This window comes from Aegilops tauschii, chromosome 5, assembly GCF_002575655.3.
Source record: "Aegilops tauschii subsp. strangulata cultivar AL8/78 chromosome 5, Aet v6.0, whole genome shotgun sequence".
Lineage (NCBI taxonomy): Eukaryota > Viridiplantae > Streptophyta > Magnoliopsida > Poales > Poaceae > Aegilops > Aegilops tauschii.
The window spans coordinates 557,834,367-557,850,184 of NC_053039.3; positions in this window are offsets into that span (position 1 = coordinate 557,834,367).

Genomic DNA, 15,818 nt, shown 5'->3' on the forward strand with positions numbered 1-15,818 from the left:
GCATGGGCAGCGGGTAGTTGGACGGCCGCCATGTGGGGACGCGACGGATAGCGAGAAGGCACGTGAATCGTCCGTTCGGCGTCCGCGCCGACGCATTTGGGGCGCAAATTTGGGCCGCAAATGCGTCGGCGCGGACGTGATTTGGGTTTGGGTCGGCGCGTTGGGCCGCCACTTTTGTCCGCGCCGACCCAAATGGACGCAGGCGGACGAAATGGGTCGGCCCTTTGGAGTTGCTCTTATACATTTACTAGTAAGATGCCCGTGCTACGCTACGGAATCACAAAAGATCGGGTGTAACTTGTTCACTTAAGTGTCAAGACCCTACTGAACAATAAAAGGTGTACCAAGACATCATAAAAATGATGCCATGTTTTTGATAAATACACATAGAGCAAAATCAAATATATGGTTTCCGACCCATGAACCTCCTCGTCCAAGCCAAACATTTTCTTCCCAATTTTTCACTTGCAGAAGACTTGTTGTTCTCCCTACCCAGCTTTCTCCTTGTTGTCCCATACCGAGGGGGCAGAGCATATGCGGCAAATAGAAAATCCATCCACAAACACTTGCAATTGCGGCGGATGGAATGACAACGGCGAAGCGTGGAGGTAGAACACAACAACATCGGCACAGAAGACGCGCAACACTATTCCAGTGTGATTGCGGTAGAAGCCAAGAATTGAGACGGCGCGGCCTTGTCACGTTAATATGTACATTTCAGAGCATGCAACGCTCGTCAGAATAAACACAAGATAGTCCTCTTCCGCAGACGCCGCTGCTATCCGTGAGCGCGCGGCCTTGTCACGGTAATATCCATTTCTATCCGTTCTTGTGACAAGTAATTCAGGACGGAGGGAGTACATTTCAGAGCTTGCAATGCTCGTCGGAATAAACACAGGATAGTCCTCCTCGTCCGCAGATGCCGCTGCTATCCGTGAGCGTGCAAGGGACACAACCAGTGGGAGACGGATGCTGACGTACACATCATTAAACGATCAAATTTGCAAAAAGGAAAATCTTAGCAAACTATATAATTTGGAGATTGAATGAAGACCAAACCCAACACAAGAGGTATTCAAAGTAGATCATAGGAATTTCTTCTCTTTATTTCATCACCTAAAACAAAGCAGTATAGAATAAGTACTGAATGTCCCAAATGAACCACACCAGTAACTTGTTCTTGTCTGTTAGACTACGTATTGTAGCCTTACTGTGTAAACCATACCTTATTGGTATTGGACTTGTATGTCATCATTATATATATATGTGATAGACCACCCCTTTGAGGGTTGAGCCAGTTCCCCCAAAACCTACGTTTTACATGGTATCGAGTCTAACCTAGGTCCTCCACCCCATCCACCGTCGCCGCCGCCGCCGCGCCACAAACCCTAAACCCTAGGGCCGCGCCGCCGCTGCCGATGCCATGACCGCTTCCGCTTCGGGCGCTACCAGCTCCGGGTGCATCCCCGCGTCGCTTGCCGCCCTCCTCAACCTCCCACCTCGCCCCTGGCTCCGTCGGTGCCCCAGTTCTTTGGCACCACCGCTGTGGGCTCCATGTTCTCAGCTCCAATCCCGCCGCCGTCGCCTGCAACCTCCGCAGCCACGACGGCGATCCTGCCCGCGGCGCCACCCGCGGCTGCTTCCTCATCACTTGCCGTCCTCCCGGCGGCCTCGGGGGAGGTTCCGCCCGCGGCCACGCTCGCGACGCTGCCTGCGGCCGCGATCCCGCCCCTGCCCGCGGCGCCACCCGCGGCATCGGTCGCGGCCGTGGATCCTGTCGCGGCTCTGCCGCCAACCGTCCCTGCTGCTGGCGCAATCACGCCCACCGGGCTGTTCCACTTCGACAACTTGATCGCCATCCGATTCACGCCGAACAACTACTTGTTTTGGCGCGCCAAGGTCCTACCGCTGCTACGCAGCCGGTCTCTCCTAGGGTTTGTTGATGGTTCGCTACCGTGTCCTCCGCAGGTCATCCCTACCGTCCACGGCCCAGCCATCAACCCGGAACATCGTATGTGGGTGCAGCAGGACCAGGCGATCCTCTCTGCCGTCTAGGGTTCCCTCGGCGACGGGGTCGCTGGCCTTTGTCTCTTCGCCGCCACCTCCATGGACGCCTGGACGACCCTGGAGCACGCCTTTGCCCAGGTCTCTACCTCCCGCTCCATGGCCCTTCGCAGTGAGCTCGCCGACATCAAGAAGCTGGACACTTCCGCCACGACCTACTTCAAAAAGATGAAGGTGCTGGCGGACACGCTCACCTCTATTGGTCGGCCGCTTAGCGATGAGGAGTTCGCTGGCTTCGTCATCAAAGGCCTTGACGTCGACTACGACAATCTTGCCGAGGCCGTTCACAACGCCAAGCCAGCGATGCCTCCTCACGAGCTCTACTCACGCCTCCTCTTCACCGACCAACGCGTCGAGGCTCGTTGCTCCTCCGCCACCATCACCGCCCAGCCGGCGGCCTTCTGGGCCTCTCACGGCCAGCGCCCCCCTGCCCCGTCACCTGGCAAGGCAGCCCCGCCCCCTGCATCGACCCTGGGTGGGGGCCCTAACACTAGGGTGGTGTGCCAGCTATGTGGTCGTGAACGCCATGTTGCCTCCAAGTGTCACCGCCGCTTTCAGAGGAGCTTCCTTGGCACCAGCAACGACGGCAAGGGAAACGAGCGCCAGTTTGCCATGGCAGACTTCGGTCCTCCCGCCACCGCCCCGGCTGCCCACATTGCTGCCGCCCCGTCTACCCACATCGCCGCCAAGGGCAAGGACCCGCGCGTCGAGCAGGGATACAGACCATCCTACCCTGTTGATCCAGCCTGGTACATGGACACCGGCACCACGGATCACATGACGAACGAGCTCAACAAACACTCCACCTACCAGCCCTACTACGGGCACGATCAGGTTCACACCGCCAATGGTGTAGGTATGCCCATCTCTCACATTGGCCAAGCATCTCTTTTAACTAGTCACCCCTCTAGGCAGCTCCATCTTCGTAATGTTTTACGGGTGCCCTCGGTGACTCGTAATCTTTTATCTGTCCCTAAGCTCACCCTTGATAATCATGTCCTATGTGAATTTCACCCTTTTAATCTTTTTGTTAAGGATCGAGCAACCCGGGACCGTTTGGAGGATCCATCCGCCCCGTGCGTCTTCAGCGGTGTTCGTGTGTCGCCTTCCCAGTGGCACTCTCGCTTTGGTCACCCCGCCACACCCATCGTTCGCCACATAATCCACCGTCATGAGCTGCCATTAGTGTCTAGCAATAAAGAGATGTCCATGTGTGATGCCTGTCAACAAGGCAAGAGTCATCAGCTACCTTTTGTTTCATCTACTAGAGAAGTAAATAACCATCTTGAAATTGTGTTTTCTGATGTGTGGGGTCCGGCACAAACATCTGTTAGTGGTCACAACTATTATGTCAGTTTTGTTGATGCCAATAGTCGCTTCACGTGGCTTTATCTTCTTAAGCGCAAATCTGATGTGTTTGATATATTCATACAGTTTCAATTGCATGTTGAACGTCTACTCAAGCATAAAATTATTCATGTTCAGTCGGATTGGGGGGGGGGCGAATATCGCAACCTCAACACTTTCTTTAATAAGCTTGGGATCTCTCATCGTTTATCATGCCCGTATACACATCAGCAGAATGGCGCTGTTGAGCGCAAACATCGTCATATAGTTGAGACCGGCCTCACACTTCTTGCTCATGCTTCTGTACCCTTTCGTTTTTGGAGTGATGCTTTTGCTACCGCGTGTTTTCTCATTAACAGATTAACTACGCGTGTTCTTAATATGAAAACTCCTATTGAGCTTCTCTTAGGTGAAACTCCTGACTATACCTTTTTTAAGGTGTTCGGGTGTGCCTGCTGGCCTCATCTTCGTCCTTATAATGATCGCAAACTTGAGTTTCGCTCCAAAAAGTGTGTGTTCTTAGGGTATTGTTCTCTCCATAAAGGCTACAAGTGTCTCCATGTCCCAACCAATCGAGTCTACATATCCCGGGATGTTGTTTTTGGTGAGACCGTCTTCCCCTTTTCTGCCATGCCTCAGTCATCCTTCACAGCACCATCTATGCATTCATCTCCTCGTATGTCTGGCCAATTTGAAGATGTTGCACATTCGCCTGTGTTGTTACCTAATCATGGTGCAGGAATTGGACGTGGAGCTCGCCTGGAACTCCTCCCTGACGGACCTGCTACGTCGCCTGTGGTGCGCGTCGATCGGCCGGTGGATGCACCGCCTCCCGTCCTCGACCCCACACCGGGCGCCCCGTCTTCAACCGCGCCTGGGCCGGAGCCCATGCTGGCTACTGCGACCGGGCCAGAGCTTGCGACGGCCTCCTCTGAGCAGTCTTCGTTGCCGACTCCTCGCCCGGACTCCCCTCCATCGTCGCCTTCGCCATCCGCGCGGGCGTCCCTGGTGCCTCCTTCGCCTGGGTCTGCAGCGGCTCACACGTCGCTGGGGCCTACGTCGCCTGGTCTGCCGTCGCCCGACCCGCCGTCACCCGGTCCCTCATCGCCGGAGTCCCCTGGACCGGCCTCACCTGCTCCGGACATCCCGCCGGCCCCGGTGTTTGCTCCTCCGCGGCGTCCACACACTCGCAGCCGCAGTGGCATTGTTCATCCCATGGAGCGCACCGATGGCACGGTCACCTATCTTGCTGCTTGTCTTGCTCATGCTGTGGATGATCCAACCGCCGAACCACGCAGTTATCAAGCCGCTATGAGTATTCCACACTGGCTGGCTGCTATGGAACAAGAATATCATGCTCTTATGAAGAATAGGACCTGGACACTTGTTCCTCCTCCGTCTCGCGTCAACATCATTGATTCGAAGTGGGTGTTCAAGGTGAAGAAACATGCAGATGGTTCCATTGAGCGCTACAATGCACGCCTCGTGGCTAAGGGCTTTAAACAGCGTCAGGGCCTGGATTGTGAGGATACATTCAGCCCAGTTGTCAAGCCTACCACTATTCGACTTCTTCTGTCTCTGGCAGTTTCTCGCGGATGGTCTCTCCGCCAGCTTGATGTGCAGAACGCTTTTCTTCATGGATTACTTGAAGAAGAGGTTTACATGCGGCAGCCACCTGGATTTATTGATCACACTCAGCCTCATCATCTTTGTCATCTGACGAAGGCCATATATGGACTGAAGCAGGCTCCCCGTGCCTGGCATGCTCGCCTGGCTTCAGCTCTACACACTCATGGGTTCATTCCTTCAACAGCTGATACTTCACTGTTCTTGTTTCAGCGACCGAGTGTGACCATGTACCTCCTTGTGTATGTGGATGATATTGTTCTGGTGAGCTCTTCTCCGACGGCTGCTGATGCTCTGGTGGCTGCACTTGGTCGTGATTTTGCAGTTAAGGATTTGGGACAGCTTCATTTCTTCCTGGGTATTGAGGTCGCTAATCAGTCTCGTGGCAGTTTGGCTCTCACCCAGAAGAAGTACTCTCTTGATCTCTTGCACCGTGCTGGTATGCTCAAGTGCAAGCCATCGCCTATGCCCATGTCCTCCACTGACACTCTTTCTGCTGCTGATGGTGCTCTTCTCTATCCTGAGGATGCTACTGAGTACAGGAGTATTGTTGGTGGCCTGCAGTATCTGACGATCACGCGTCCTGATCTCTCCTTTGCGGTTAACAGGGTGTGCCAGTATCTTCATGCTCCTACTGATGTACACTGGTCTGCTATGAAGCGCATACTGCGCTATGTGCGTCTCACTGTCTCCTTTGGTCTGCACCTGCGCCCCAGTTCCTCCGGAGTTCTTTCTGCATTCTCTGATGCTGATTGGGCTGGGTGTCCAGATGACAGGCGATCCACGGGGGGACATGCTGTGTTCTTGGGTCCTAATCTGATCGCCTGGAGTGCACGCAAGCAAGCAACTGTTTCCCGCAGCAGCACAGAAGCTGAGTACAAGTCGGTTGCCAATGCGACTACCGAACTTATATGGATTGAGTCCCTACTTCGAGAGCTAGGAGTTGCTCAGCCACATCCTTCGGTCCTTTGGTGTGACAACATTGGTGCTACGTTTCTGTCATCAAACCCGGTGTTCCATGCACGGACTAAACACATTGAGATTGACTATCATTTTGTGAGGGAACGTGTTGCACAGAAGCTACTACAAGTCAGGTTTATCTCTTCAAAAGATCAACTTGCAGACATCTTCACCAAGCCTCTACCTTCTCCCATGTTTGAGGTCTGTAGGCGCAATCTCAACCTCCTAGATACTTCAGGAGTGAGTTGAGATTGAGGGAGGGTGTTAGACTACGTATTGTAGCCTTACTGTGTAAACCATACCTTATTGGTATTGGACTTGTATGTCATCATTATATATATATGTGATAGACCACCCCTTTGAGGGTTGAGCCAGTTCCCCCCAAACCTACGTTTTACATTGTCTCTATCTCTTCTCCTAAATTGATTTGGACAAATAAAGAATGATGGGATAATATTCAGATAGAAACATTGATTTCTTATCTAAGACAGATGCATAATGCAGAACCAATCTATCTTAGAGAGTGGAGATGGAAAGCTCACCGGTTGATATCACCAGGACCTCCTATGGCGTATGGAGCTTACATCTAATATATCCAGATCAAAGTCTTCTCACCATTGCCGGCTAGATTACACATCTAAGTAGCAGCTGCCATTGCATGGCCATCAGACTCCTGTTGCAGCACCGATCACTTGTCACCATGCTCAGGAGTACCTACCAGCAGTATACATATCTACATATCATGAATCGTGCACCTAGTAGCAGCTATTGGGGAACGTAGCAGAAATTCAAAATTTTCTACGCATCACCAAGATCAATCTATGGAGTAATCTAGCAACGAAGGGAAGGGGAGTGCATCTACATACCATTGTAGATCGCAATGCGGAAGCGTTGCAAGAACGCGGATGAAGGAGTCGTACTCGTAGCGATTCAGATCGCGGTTGATTCCGATCTAAGCACCGAAGAACGGTGCCTCCGCGTTCAACACACGTGCAGCCCGGTGACGTCTCCCACGCCTTGATCCAGCAAGGAGAGAGGGAGAGGTTGGGGAAGACTCCGTCCAGCAGCAGCACAACGGCGTGGTGGTGATGGAGGAGCGTGGTAATCTTGCTGGGCTTCGCCAAGCACCGCGGGAGAGGAGGAGGACATGGAAGAGGGGAAAGGGCTGCGCCAGAACTTGGGTTGCTGCTGCCCTCCCACCCCCACATATATATAGGGGCAAGGGAGAGGGGGGGCCAGCCCCCTCAGATCCAATCTGAGGAGGGGGCGGCGGCCAGGGGGGTTGCCTTGCCCCCCAAGGCAAGGGGGGCGCCTCCCCTTAGGGTTCCCCCAAACCCTTAGGCGCATGGGCCTTGGGGGGGAAGGCGCCCAGCCCACTAAGGGGCCGGTCCCTCTCCACATACAGCCCATAGGGCCCTTCGGGGCTGGTGGCCCCTCCCGGTGGACCCCTGGAACCCTCCGGTGGTCCCGGTACATTACCGGTGACGCTCGAAACTCTTCCGGTGGCCAAAACGGGACTTCCCATATATAAATCTTTACCTCCGGACCATTCCGGAACTCCTCGTGACGTCCGGGATCTCATCCGGGACTCCGAACAACATTCGGTAACCACGTATATCTATTCCCTATAACCCTAGCGTCATCGAACCTTAAGTGTGTAGACCCTACGGGTTCGGGAACCATGCAGACATGACCGAGACGTTCTCCGGCCAATAACCAACAGTGGGATCTGGATACCCATGTTGGCTCCCACATGTTCCACGATGATCTCATCGGATGAACCACGATGTCGGGGATTCAATCAATCCCGTATACAATTCCCTTTGTCAATCGGTATGTTACTTGCCCGAGATTCGATCGTCGGTATCCCGATACCTTGTTCAATCTCGTTACCGGCAAGTCTCTTTACTCGTTCCGTAACACATCATCCCGTGATCAACTCCTTGGTCACATTGTGCACATTATGATGATGTCCTACCGAGTGGGCCCAGAGATACCTCTCCGTTTACACGGAGTGACAAATCCCAGTCTCGATTCGTGCCAACCCAACAGACACTTTCGGAGATACCTGTAGTTCACCTTTATAGCCACCCAGTTACGTTGTGACGTTTGGTACACCCAAAGCATTCCTACGGTATCCGAGAGTTGCACAATATCATGGTCTAAGGAAATGATACTTGACATTAGAAAAGCTCTGAGCAAACGAACTACACGATCTTGTGCCAGGCTTAGGATTGGGTCTTGTCCATCACATCATTCTCCTAATGATGTGATCCCGTTATCAACGACATCCAATGTCCATGGTCAGGAAACCGTAACCATCTATTGATCAACGAGCTAGTCAACTAGAGGCTTACTAGGGACATGGTGTTGTCTATGTATCCACACATGTATCTGAGTTTCCTATCAATACAATTTTAGCATGGATAATAAACGATTATCATGAACAAGGAAATATAATAATAACCAATTTATTATTGCCTCTAGGGCATATTTCCAACAGTCTCCCACTTGCACTAGAGTCAATAATCTAGTTCACATCACCATGTGATTAACACTCATAGGTCACATCACCATGTGACCAACATCCAAAGAGTTTACTAGAGTAAACAATCTAGTTCACATCACTATGTGATTAACACTCAATGAGTTCTGGTTTGATCATGTTATGCTTGTGAGAGAGGTTATTAGTCAACGGGTCTGAACCTTTCAGATCCGTGTGTGCTTTACGAATATCTATGTCATCTTGTGGATGCTACCACGCGCTACTTGGAGCCATTCAAATAACTGCTCTACTATACGAATCCGGTTTTCTACTCAGAGTCATCCGGATTAGTGTCAAAGTTCGCATCGACGTAACCCTTTACGACAAACTCCTTTTCACCTCCATAATCGAGAAAATTCCTTAGTCCACTAGATACTAAGGATAAGTTCGACCGCTGTCATGTGATCCATTCCCGGATCACTATTGTACCCTTTGACTAACTCATGGCAAGGCACACTTCATGTGCGGTACACAGCATAGCATACTGTAGAGCCTACGTCTAAGCATAGGGGACGACCTTCGTCCTTTCTCTCTCTTCTGCTGTGGTCAGGTCTTGAGTCTTACTCAATACTCACACCTTGTAACACAGCCAAGAACTCCTTCTTTGCTGATCTATTTTGAACTCTTTCAAAATCATGTCAAGGTGTGCGTTCTTTGAAAGTATCATCGGGCGTCTTGATCTATCTCTATAGATCTTGATGCCCAATATGTAAGCAGCTTTATCCAGGTCTTCCTTTGAAAACTCCTTTCAAACAACCCTTTATGCTTTCCAGAAATTCTACATCATTTCGGATCAACAATATGTCATTCACATATACTTATCAGAAATGTTGTAGCGCTCCCACTCACTTTATTGTAAATACAAGTTTCTAACAAACTTTGTATAAACCCAAAAACTTTGATCACTCCATCAAAGCGTATATTCTGACTCCGAGATGCTTGCTCTAATCCATGGAAGGATCGCTGGAGCTAGCATACCTTTTAGCATCCTTAGGATCGACAAAACCTTTCTGATTGTATCACATACAACCTTTCCTTACGAAAACTGGTAAGGAAACTTGTTTTGACATCCATCTGCCAGATTTCATAAATGCAGCTAATGCTAACATGATTCCGACAGACTTAAGCATCGCTACGGATGAGAAAATCTCATCGTAGTCAACTCCTTGAACTTGTGAAAATACTCTTTGCCACAAGTCGAGCTTCATAGACGGTAACATTACCGTCCATGTCCGTCTTCTTCTTAAAGATCCATTTATCTCGGATTTCATGGCTTCTAACCATTTGTCGGAATCCGGGCCCACCATCGCTTCCCCATAGCTCGTAGGTTCATTGTTGTCTAGCAACATGACTTTCAAGACAGGATCACGCATTACTCTGAAGTAGTACGCATCCTCGTCGTCCTACGAGGTTTGGTAGTGACTTGATCCGAAGTCTCATGATCACTATCATAAGCTTCCACTTCAATTGGTGTAGGTGCCACAGGAACAACTTCCTGTGCCCTGCTACACACTAGTTGAAGTGACGGTTCAATAACCTTATCAAGTCTCCACCATCCTCCCACTCAATTCTTTCGAGAGAAACTTTTCCTCGAGAAATGACTCGTTTCTAGAAGCAATTACTTTTGCTTCCAGATCTGAAATAGGAGGTATACCCAACTGTTTTGGGTATTCTATGAAGATGCATTTATCCGCTTTGGGTTCGAGCTTATCAGCCTGAAACTTTTTCACATAAGCATCGCAGCCCCAAACTTTTTAGAAACGACAACTTAGGTTTCTCTAAACGGTGTCGTCTCAATGGAATTGCGTGGTGCCCTATTTAAAGTGAATGCGGTTGTCTCTAATGCCTAACCCATAAACGATAGTGGTAATTAGATAAGAGACATCATGGTATGCACCATATCCAATAGGGTGCAGTTATGATGTTCGGACACACCATCACACTGTGGTGTTCCAGGCGGTATTAATTGTGAAACACTTTCCACAATGTCTTAATTGTGTGCCAAACTCGTAACTCAGATACTCATCTCTATGATCATATCACAGACATTTTATCCTGTTGTCACGACGATCTTCAACTTCACTCTGAAATTACTTGAACCCTTCAATAATTCAGACTCGTGTTTCATCAAGTAAATACACTCAGCATCTACATAAATCATCTGTGAAGTAAGAACATAACGATATCCACTGCATGCCTCTGCACTCATTGGACTGTATACATCAAAATGTATTACTTCCAACAAGTTGCTCTCTTGTTCCATCTCATTGAAAACGAGGTCTTTCAGTCATCTCGCCCATGTGGTATGATTTGCATGTCTCAAGTGATTCAAAATCAAGTGAGTCCAAACTATCCATCTGCATGGAGTTTCTTCATGCATATATACCAATAGGCATGGTTCGCATGTCTCAATCTTTTCAAAAACGAGCGAGTCCAAAGATCCATCAACATGGAGCTTCTTCATGCGTTTTATACCAATATGACTCAAATAGCAGTGCCACAAGTATGTGGTACTATCATTACTTTTGGCATGAACATGTGTATCACTACGATCGAGATTCAATAAACCATTTATTTTAGGTGCAAGACCATTGAAGGTATTATTCAAATAAAAGAGTAACCATTATTCTTCTTAAATGAACAACACAATCCAATTATGTCTATGCTCAACGTAAACACCAAATAACAATTATTTAGGTTTAACACCAATCTCGATGGTAGAGGGAGCATGCGATGCTTGATCACATCAACCTTGGAAACACTTCCAACACATATCGACATCTCACCTTTAGCTAGTCTCCGTTTATTCCGCAGCTTTTATTTCGAGTTAGTAACACTTAGCAACCGAACCGGTATCTAATACCTTGGTGCTGCTAGGAGTACTAGTAAAGTACACATTCATATAATGTATATCCAATATACTTCTGTCGACCTTGCCTGCCTTCTCATCTACCAAGTATCTAGGATAGCTCTGCTTCAGTGACCGTTCCCCTTATTACAGAAGCACTTAGTCTCGGGTTTGGGTTCAACCTTGGGATCCTTCACTAGAGCAGCAAATGATTTGTTGTTTCATGAAGTATCCCTTTTGCCCTTGCCCTTATAGAAACTAGTGGTTTTACTAACCATCAACAATTGATGCTCCTTCTTGATTTCTACTTTCGCGGTGTCAAACATCGCGAGTTGCTCAAGGATCATCATATCTATCCTTGATATGTTATAGTTCATCACGAAGCTCTAATAGCTTGGTGGCAGTGGCTATGGAGAACCATCACTATCTCATCTGGAAGATTAACTCCCACTCGATTCAAGCGATTGTGGCACTCAGACAATCTGAGCACATGCTCAACGATTGAGCTTTTCTCCCTTAGTCTGCAGGCTTACGAAACTTGTCAGAGGTCTCATACCTCTTGACGTGGGCACTAGTCTGAAATCCCAATTTCAGTCTCCGGAACATCTCATATGTTCTGCGACGTTTCAAAACGTCTTTGGTGCCACAATTCTAAACCGTTAGCATTACGCACTGAACTATCACGTAGTCATCAAAACGTGTATGTCAGATGTTTCACAACATCTACAGACGACGCTGAGGTTCAGCACACCGAGCGGTGCATTAAGGACATGAGCCTTCTGTGCAGCAATGAGGACAATCCTCAGTTTACGGACCCAGTCCGCATAATTGCTACTATCAACTTTCAACTAAATTTTCTCTAGGAACATATCTTAAACAGTAGAACTAAAGCGCAAGCTATGACATAATTTGCAAAGACCTTTTGACTATGTTCATGATAATTGAGTTCATCTGATTAATGAACTCCCACTCAGATAGACATCCCTCTAGTCATCTAAGTGATACATGATCCGAGTCAAACTAGGCCGTGTCCGATCATCACGTGAGACGGACTAGTCATCATCGGTGAACATCTCCATATTGATCGCATCTACTATACGACTCATGTTCGACCTTTCGATCTCTTGTGTTCTGAGGCCATGTCTGTACATGCTAGGCTCGTCAAGTCAACCTAAGTGTTTCGCGTGTGTTCTGAGGCCATGTCTGTACATGCTAGGCTCGTCAACACCCGTTGTATTCGAACGTTAGAATATATCACACCCGATCATCACGTGGTGCTTCGAAACAACGAACCTTCGCAACGGTGCACGGTTAGGGGGAACACTTCTCTTGAAATTTTAGTGAGGGATCATCTTATTTATGCTATCGTCGTTCTAAGCAAATAATATGTAAACATGACAAACATCACATGCAAATCATAAAGTGACGTGATATGGCCAATATCATCTTGCGCCTTTGATCTCCATCTTTGAGGCGCGGCATGATCACCTTTGTCACCGGCATGACACCATGATCTCCATCATCATGATCTCCATCATTGTGTCTTCATGAAGTTGTCTCGCCAACTATTACTTCTACTACTATGGCTAACGGTTAGCAATAAAGTAAAGTAATTACATGGCGTTTTCATTGACACGCAGGTCATACAATAAATTAAGACAACTCCTATGGCTCCTGCCGGTTGTCATACTCATCGACATGCAAGTCGTGATTCCTATTACAAGAACATGATCAATCTCATACATCACATATATCATTCATCACATCCTTTTGGCCATATCACATCACATAGCATACCCTGCAAAAACAAGTTAGACGCCCTCTAATTGTTGTTGCATGTTTTACGTGGCTGCTATGGGATTCTAGCAAGAACGTTTCTTACCTACGCAAAAGCCACAACGTGATATGCCAATTTCTATTTAACCTTCATAAGGACCCTTTTCATCGAATCCGATCCGACTAAAGTGGGAGAGACAGACACCCGCTAGCCACCTTATGCAACTAGTGCATGTCAGTCGGTGGAACCTGTCTCACGTAAGTGTACGTGTAAGGTCGGTCCGGGCCGCTTCATCCCACAATGCCGCCGAATCAAGATAAGACTAGTAACGGCAAGTAAATTGACAAAATCGACGCCCACAACTACTTTGTGTTCTACTCGTGCATAGAAACTACGCATAGACCTAGCTCATGATGCCACTGTTGGGGAACGTAGCAGAAATTCAAAATTTTCTACGCATCACCAAGATCAATCTATGGAGTAATCTAGCAACGAAGGGAAGGGGAGTGCATCTACATACCATTGTAGATCGCGATGCGGAAGCGTTGCAAGAACGCGGATGAAGGAGTCGTACTCGTAGCGATTCAGATCGCGGTTGATTCCGATCTAAGCACCGAAGAACGGTGCCTCCGCGTTCAACACACGTGCAGCCCGGTGACGTCTCCCACGCCTTGATCCAGCAAGGAGAGAGGGAGAGGTTGGGGAAGACTCCGTCCAGCAGTAGCACAACGGCGTGGTGGTGATGGAGGAGCGTGGTAATCCTGCAGGGCTTCGCCAAGCACCGCGGGAGAGGAGGAGGACATGGAAGAGGGGAAAGGGCTGCGCCAGAACTTGGGTTGCTGCTGCCCTCCCACCCCCCACATATATATATAGGGGCAAGGGAGAGGGGGGGCCGGCCCCCTCAGATCCAATCTGAGGAGGGGGCGGCGGCCAGGGGGGTTGCCTTGCCCCCCAAGGCAAGGGGGGCGCCTCCCCTTAGGGTTCCCCCAAACCCTTAGGCGCATGGGCCTTGGGGGGGAAGGCGCCCAGCCCACTAAGGGGCCGGTCCCTCTCCACATACAGCCCATAGGGCCCTTCGGGGCTGGTGGCCCCTCCTGGTGGACCCCCGGAACCCTCCGGTGGTCCCGGTACATTACCGGTGACGCCCGAAACTCTTCCGGTGGCCAAAACGGGACTTCCCATATATAAATCTTTACCTCCGGACCATTCCGGAACTCCTCGTGACGTCCGGGATCTCATCCGGGACTCCGAACAACATTCGGTAACCACATATGTCTATTCCCTATAACCCTAGCGTCATCGAACCTTAAGTGTGTAGACCCTACGGGTTCGGGAACCATGCAGACATGACCGAGACGTTCTCCGGCCAATAACCAACAGCGGGATCTGGATACCCATGTTGGCTCCCACATGTTCCACGATGATCTCATCGGATGAACCACGATGTCGGGGATTCAATCAATCCCGTATACAATTCCCTTTGTCAATCGGTATGTTACTTGCCCGAGATTCGATCGTCGGTATCCCGATACCTTGTTCAATCTCGTTACCGGCAAGTCTCTTTACTCGTTCCGTAACACATCATCCCGTGATCAACTCCTTGGTCACATTGTGCACATTATGATGATGTCCTACCGAGTGGGCCCAGAGATACCTCTCCGTTTACACGGAGTGACAAATCCCAGTCTCGATTCGTGCCAACCCAACAGACACTTTCGGAGATACCTGTAGTGCACCTTTATAGCCACCCAGTTACGCTGTGACGTTTGGTACACCCAAAGCATTCCTACGGTATCCGGGAGTTGCACAATCTCATGGTCTAAGGAAATGATACTTGACATTAGAAAAGCTCTGAGCAAACGAACTACACGATCTTGTGCCAGGCTTAGGATTGGGTCTTGTCCATCACATCATTCTCCTAATGATGTGATCCCATTATCAACGACATCCAATGTCCATGGTCAGGAAACCGTAACCATCTATTGATCAACGAGCTAGTCAATTAGAGGCTTACTAGGGACATGGTGTTGTCTATGTATCCACACATGTATCTGAGTTTCCTATCAATACAATTTTAGCATGGATAATAAACGATTATCATGAACAAGGAAATATAATAATAACCAATTTATTATTGCCTCTAGGGCATATTTCCAACAGCAGCAACTGTAATCAGTAAGAAAGTAACATCATGAACAAAACCAGTAGCGGCATGAACAAAATCGCAGCAGTAGGATTACTGCTACTGCTTTCCTCTACGATCCCTTTATATACGCAAAAGCAGTACATCAGGGCAGAGCAGAAAAAATAACAACATTAGAGCAGGCTTGATGCACTCATCGGCCAGCCAGCCTAGCGTTCACGCCCTCCTCGCACGCAGCCACTCCCAAACGTCCACGCCTCCTACCTGTCCGTCTTCTTCCTCCGCCCCCAAGAACTCCAGCTCTACTCAAGCTCCACTGCACACGCCCGGGAGAGAGGAAAAGGGAGGAGAAGGGGGAACTCCTACACGTCGTCCTAGCGTTCAGGCGCACGCGCACGCGCACACACATATAGCACGCGCGCCATCGATCCAATGGCCCCGCCTCGCGCGCACTGGCATGGGGACGCAACGAAGGAGAGTGCGCAGGTTAAGAATTCATCGGTGCTGC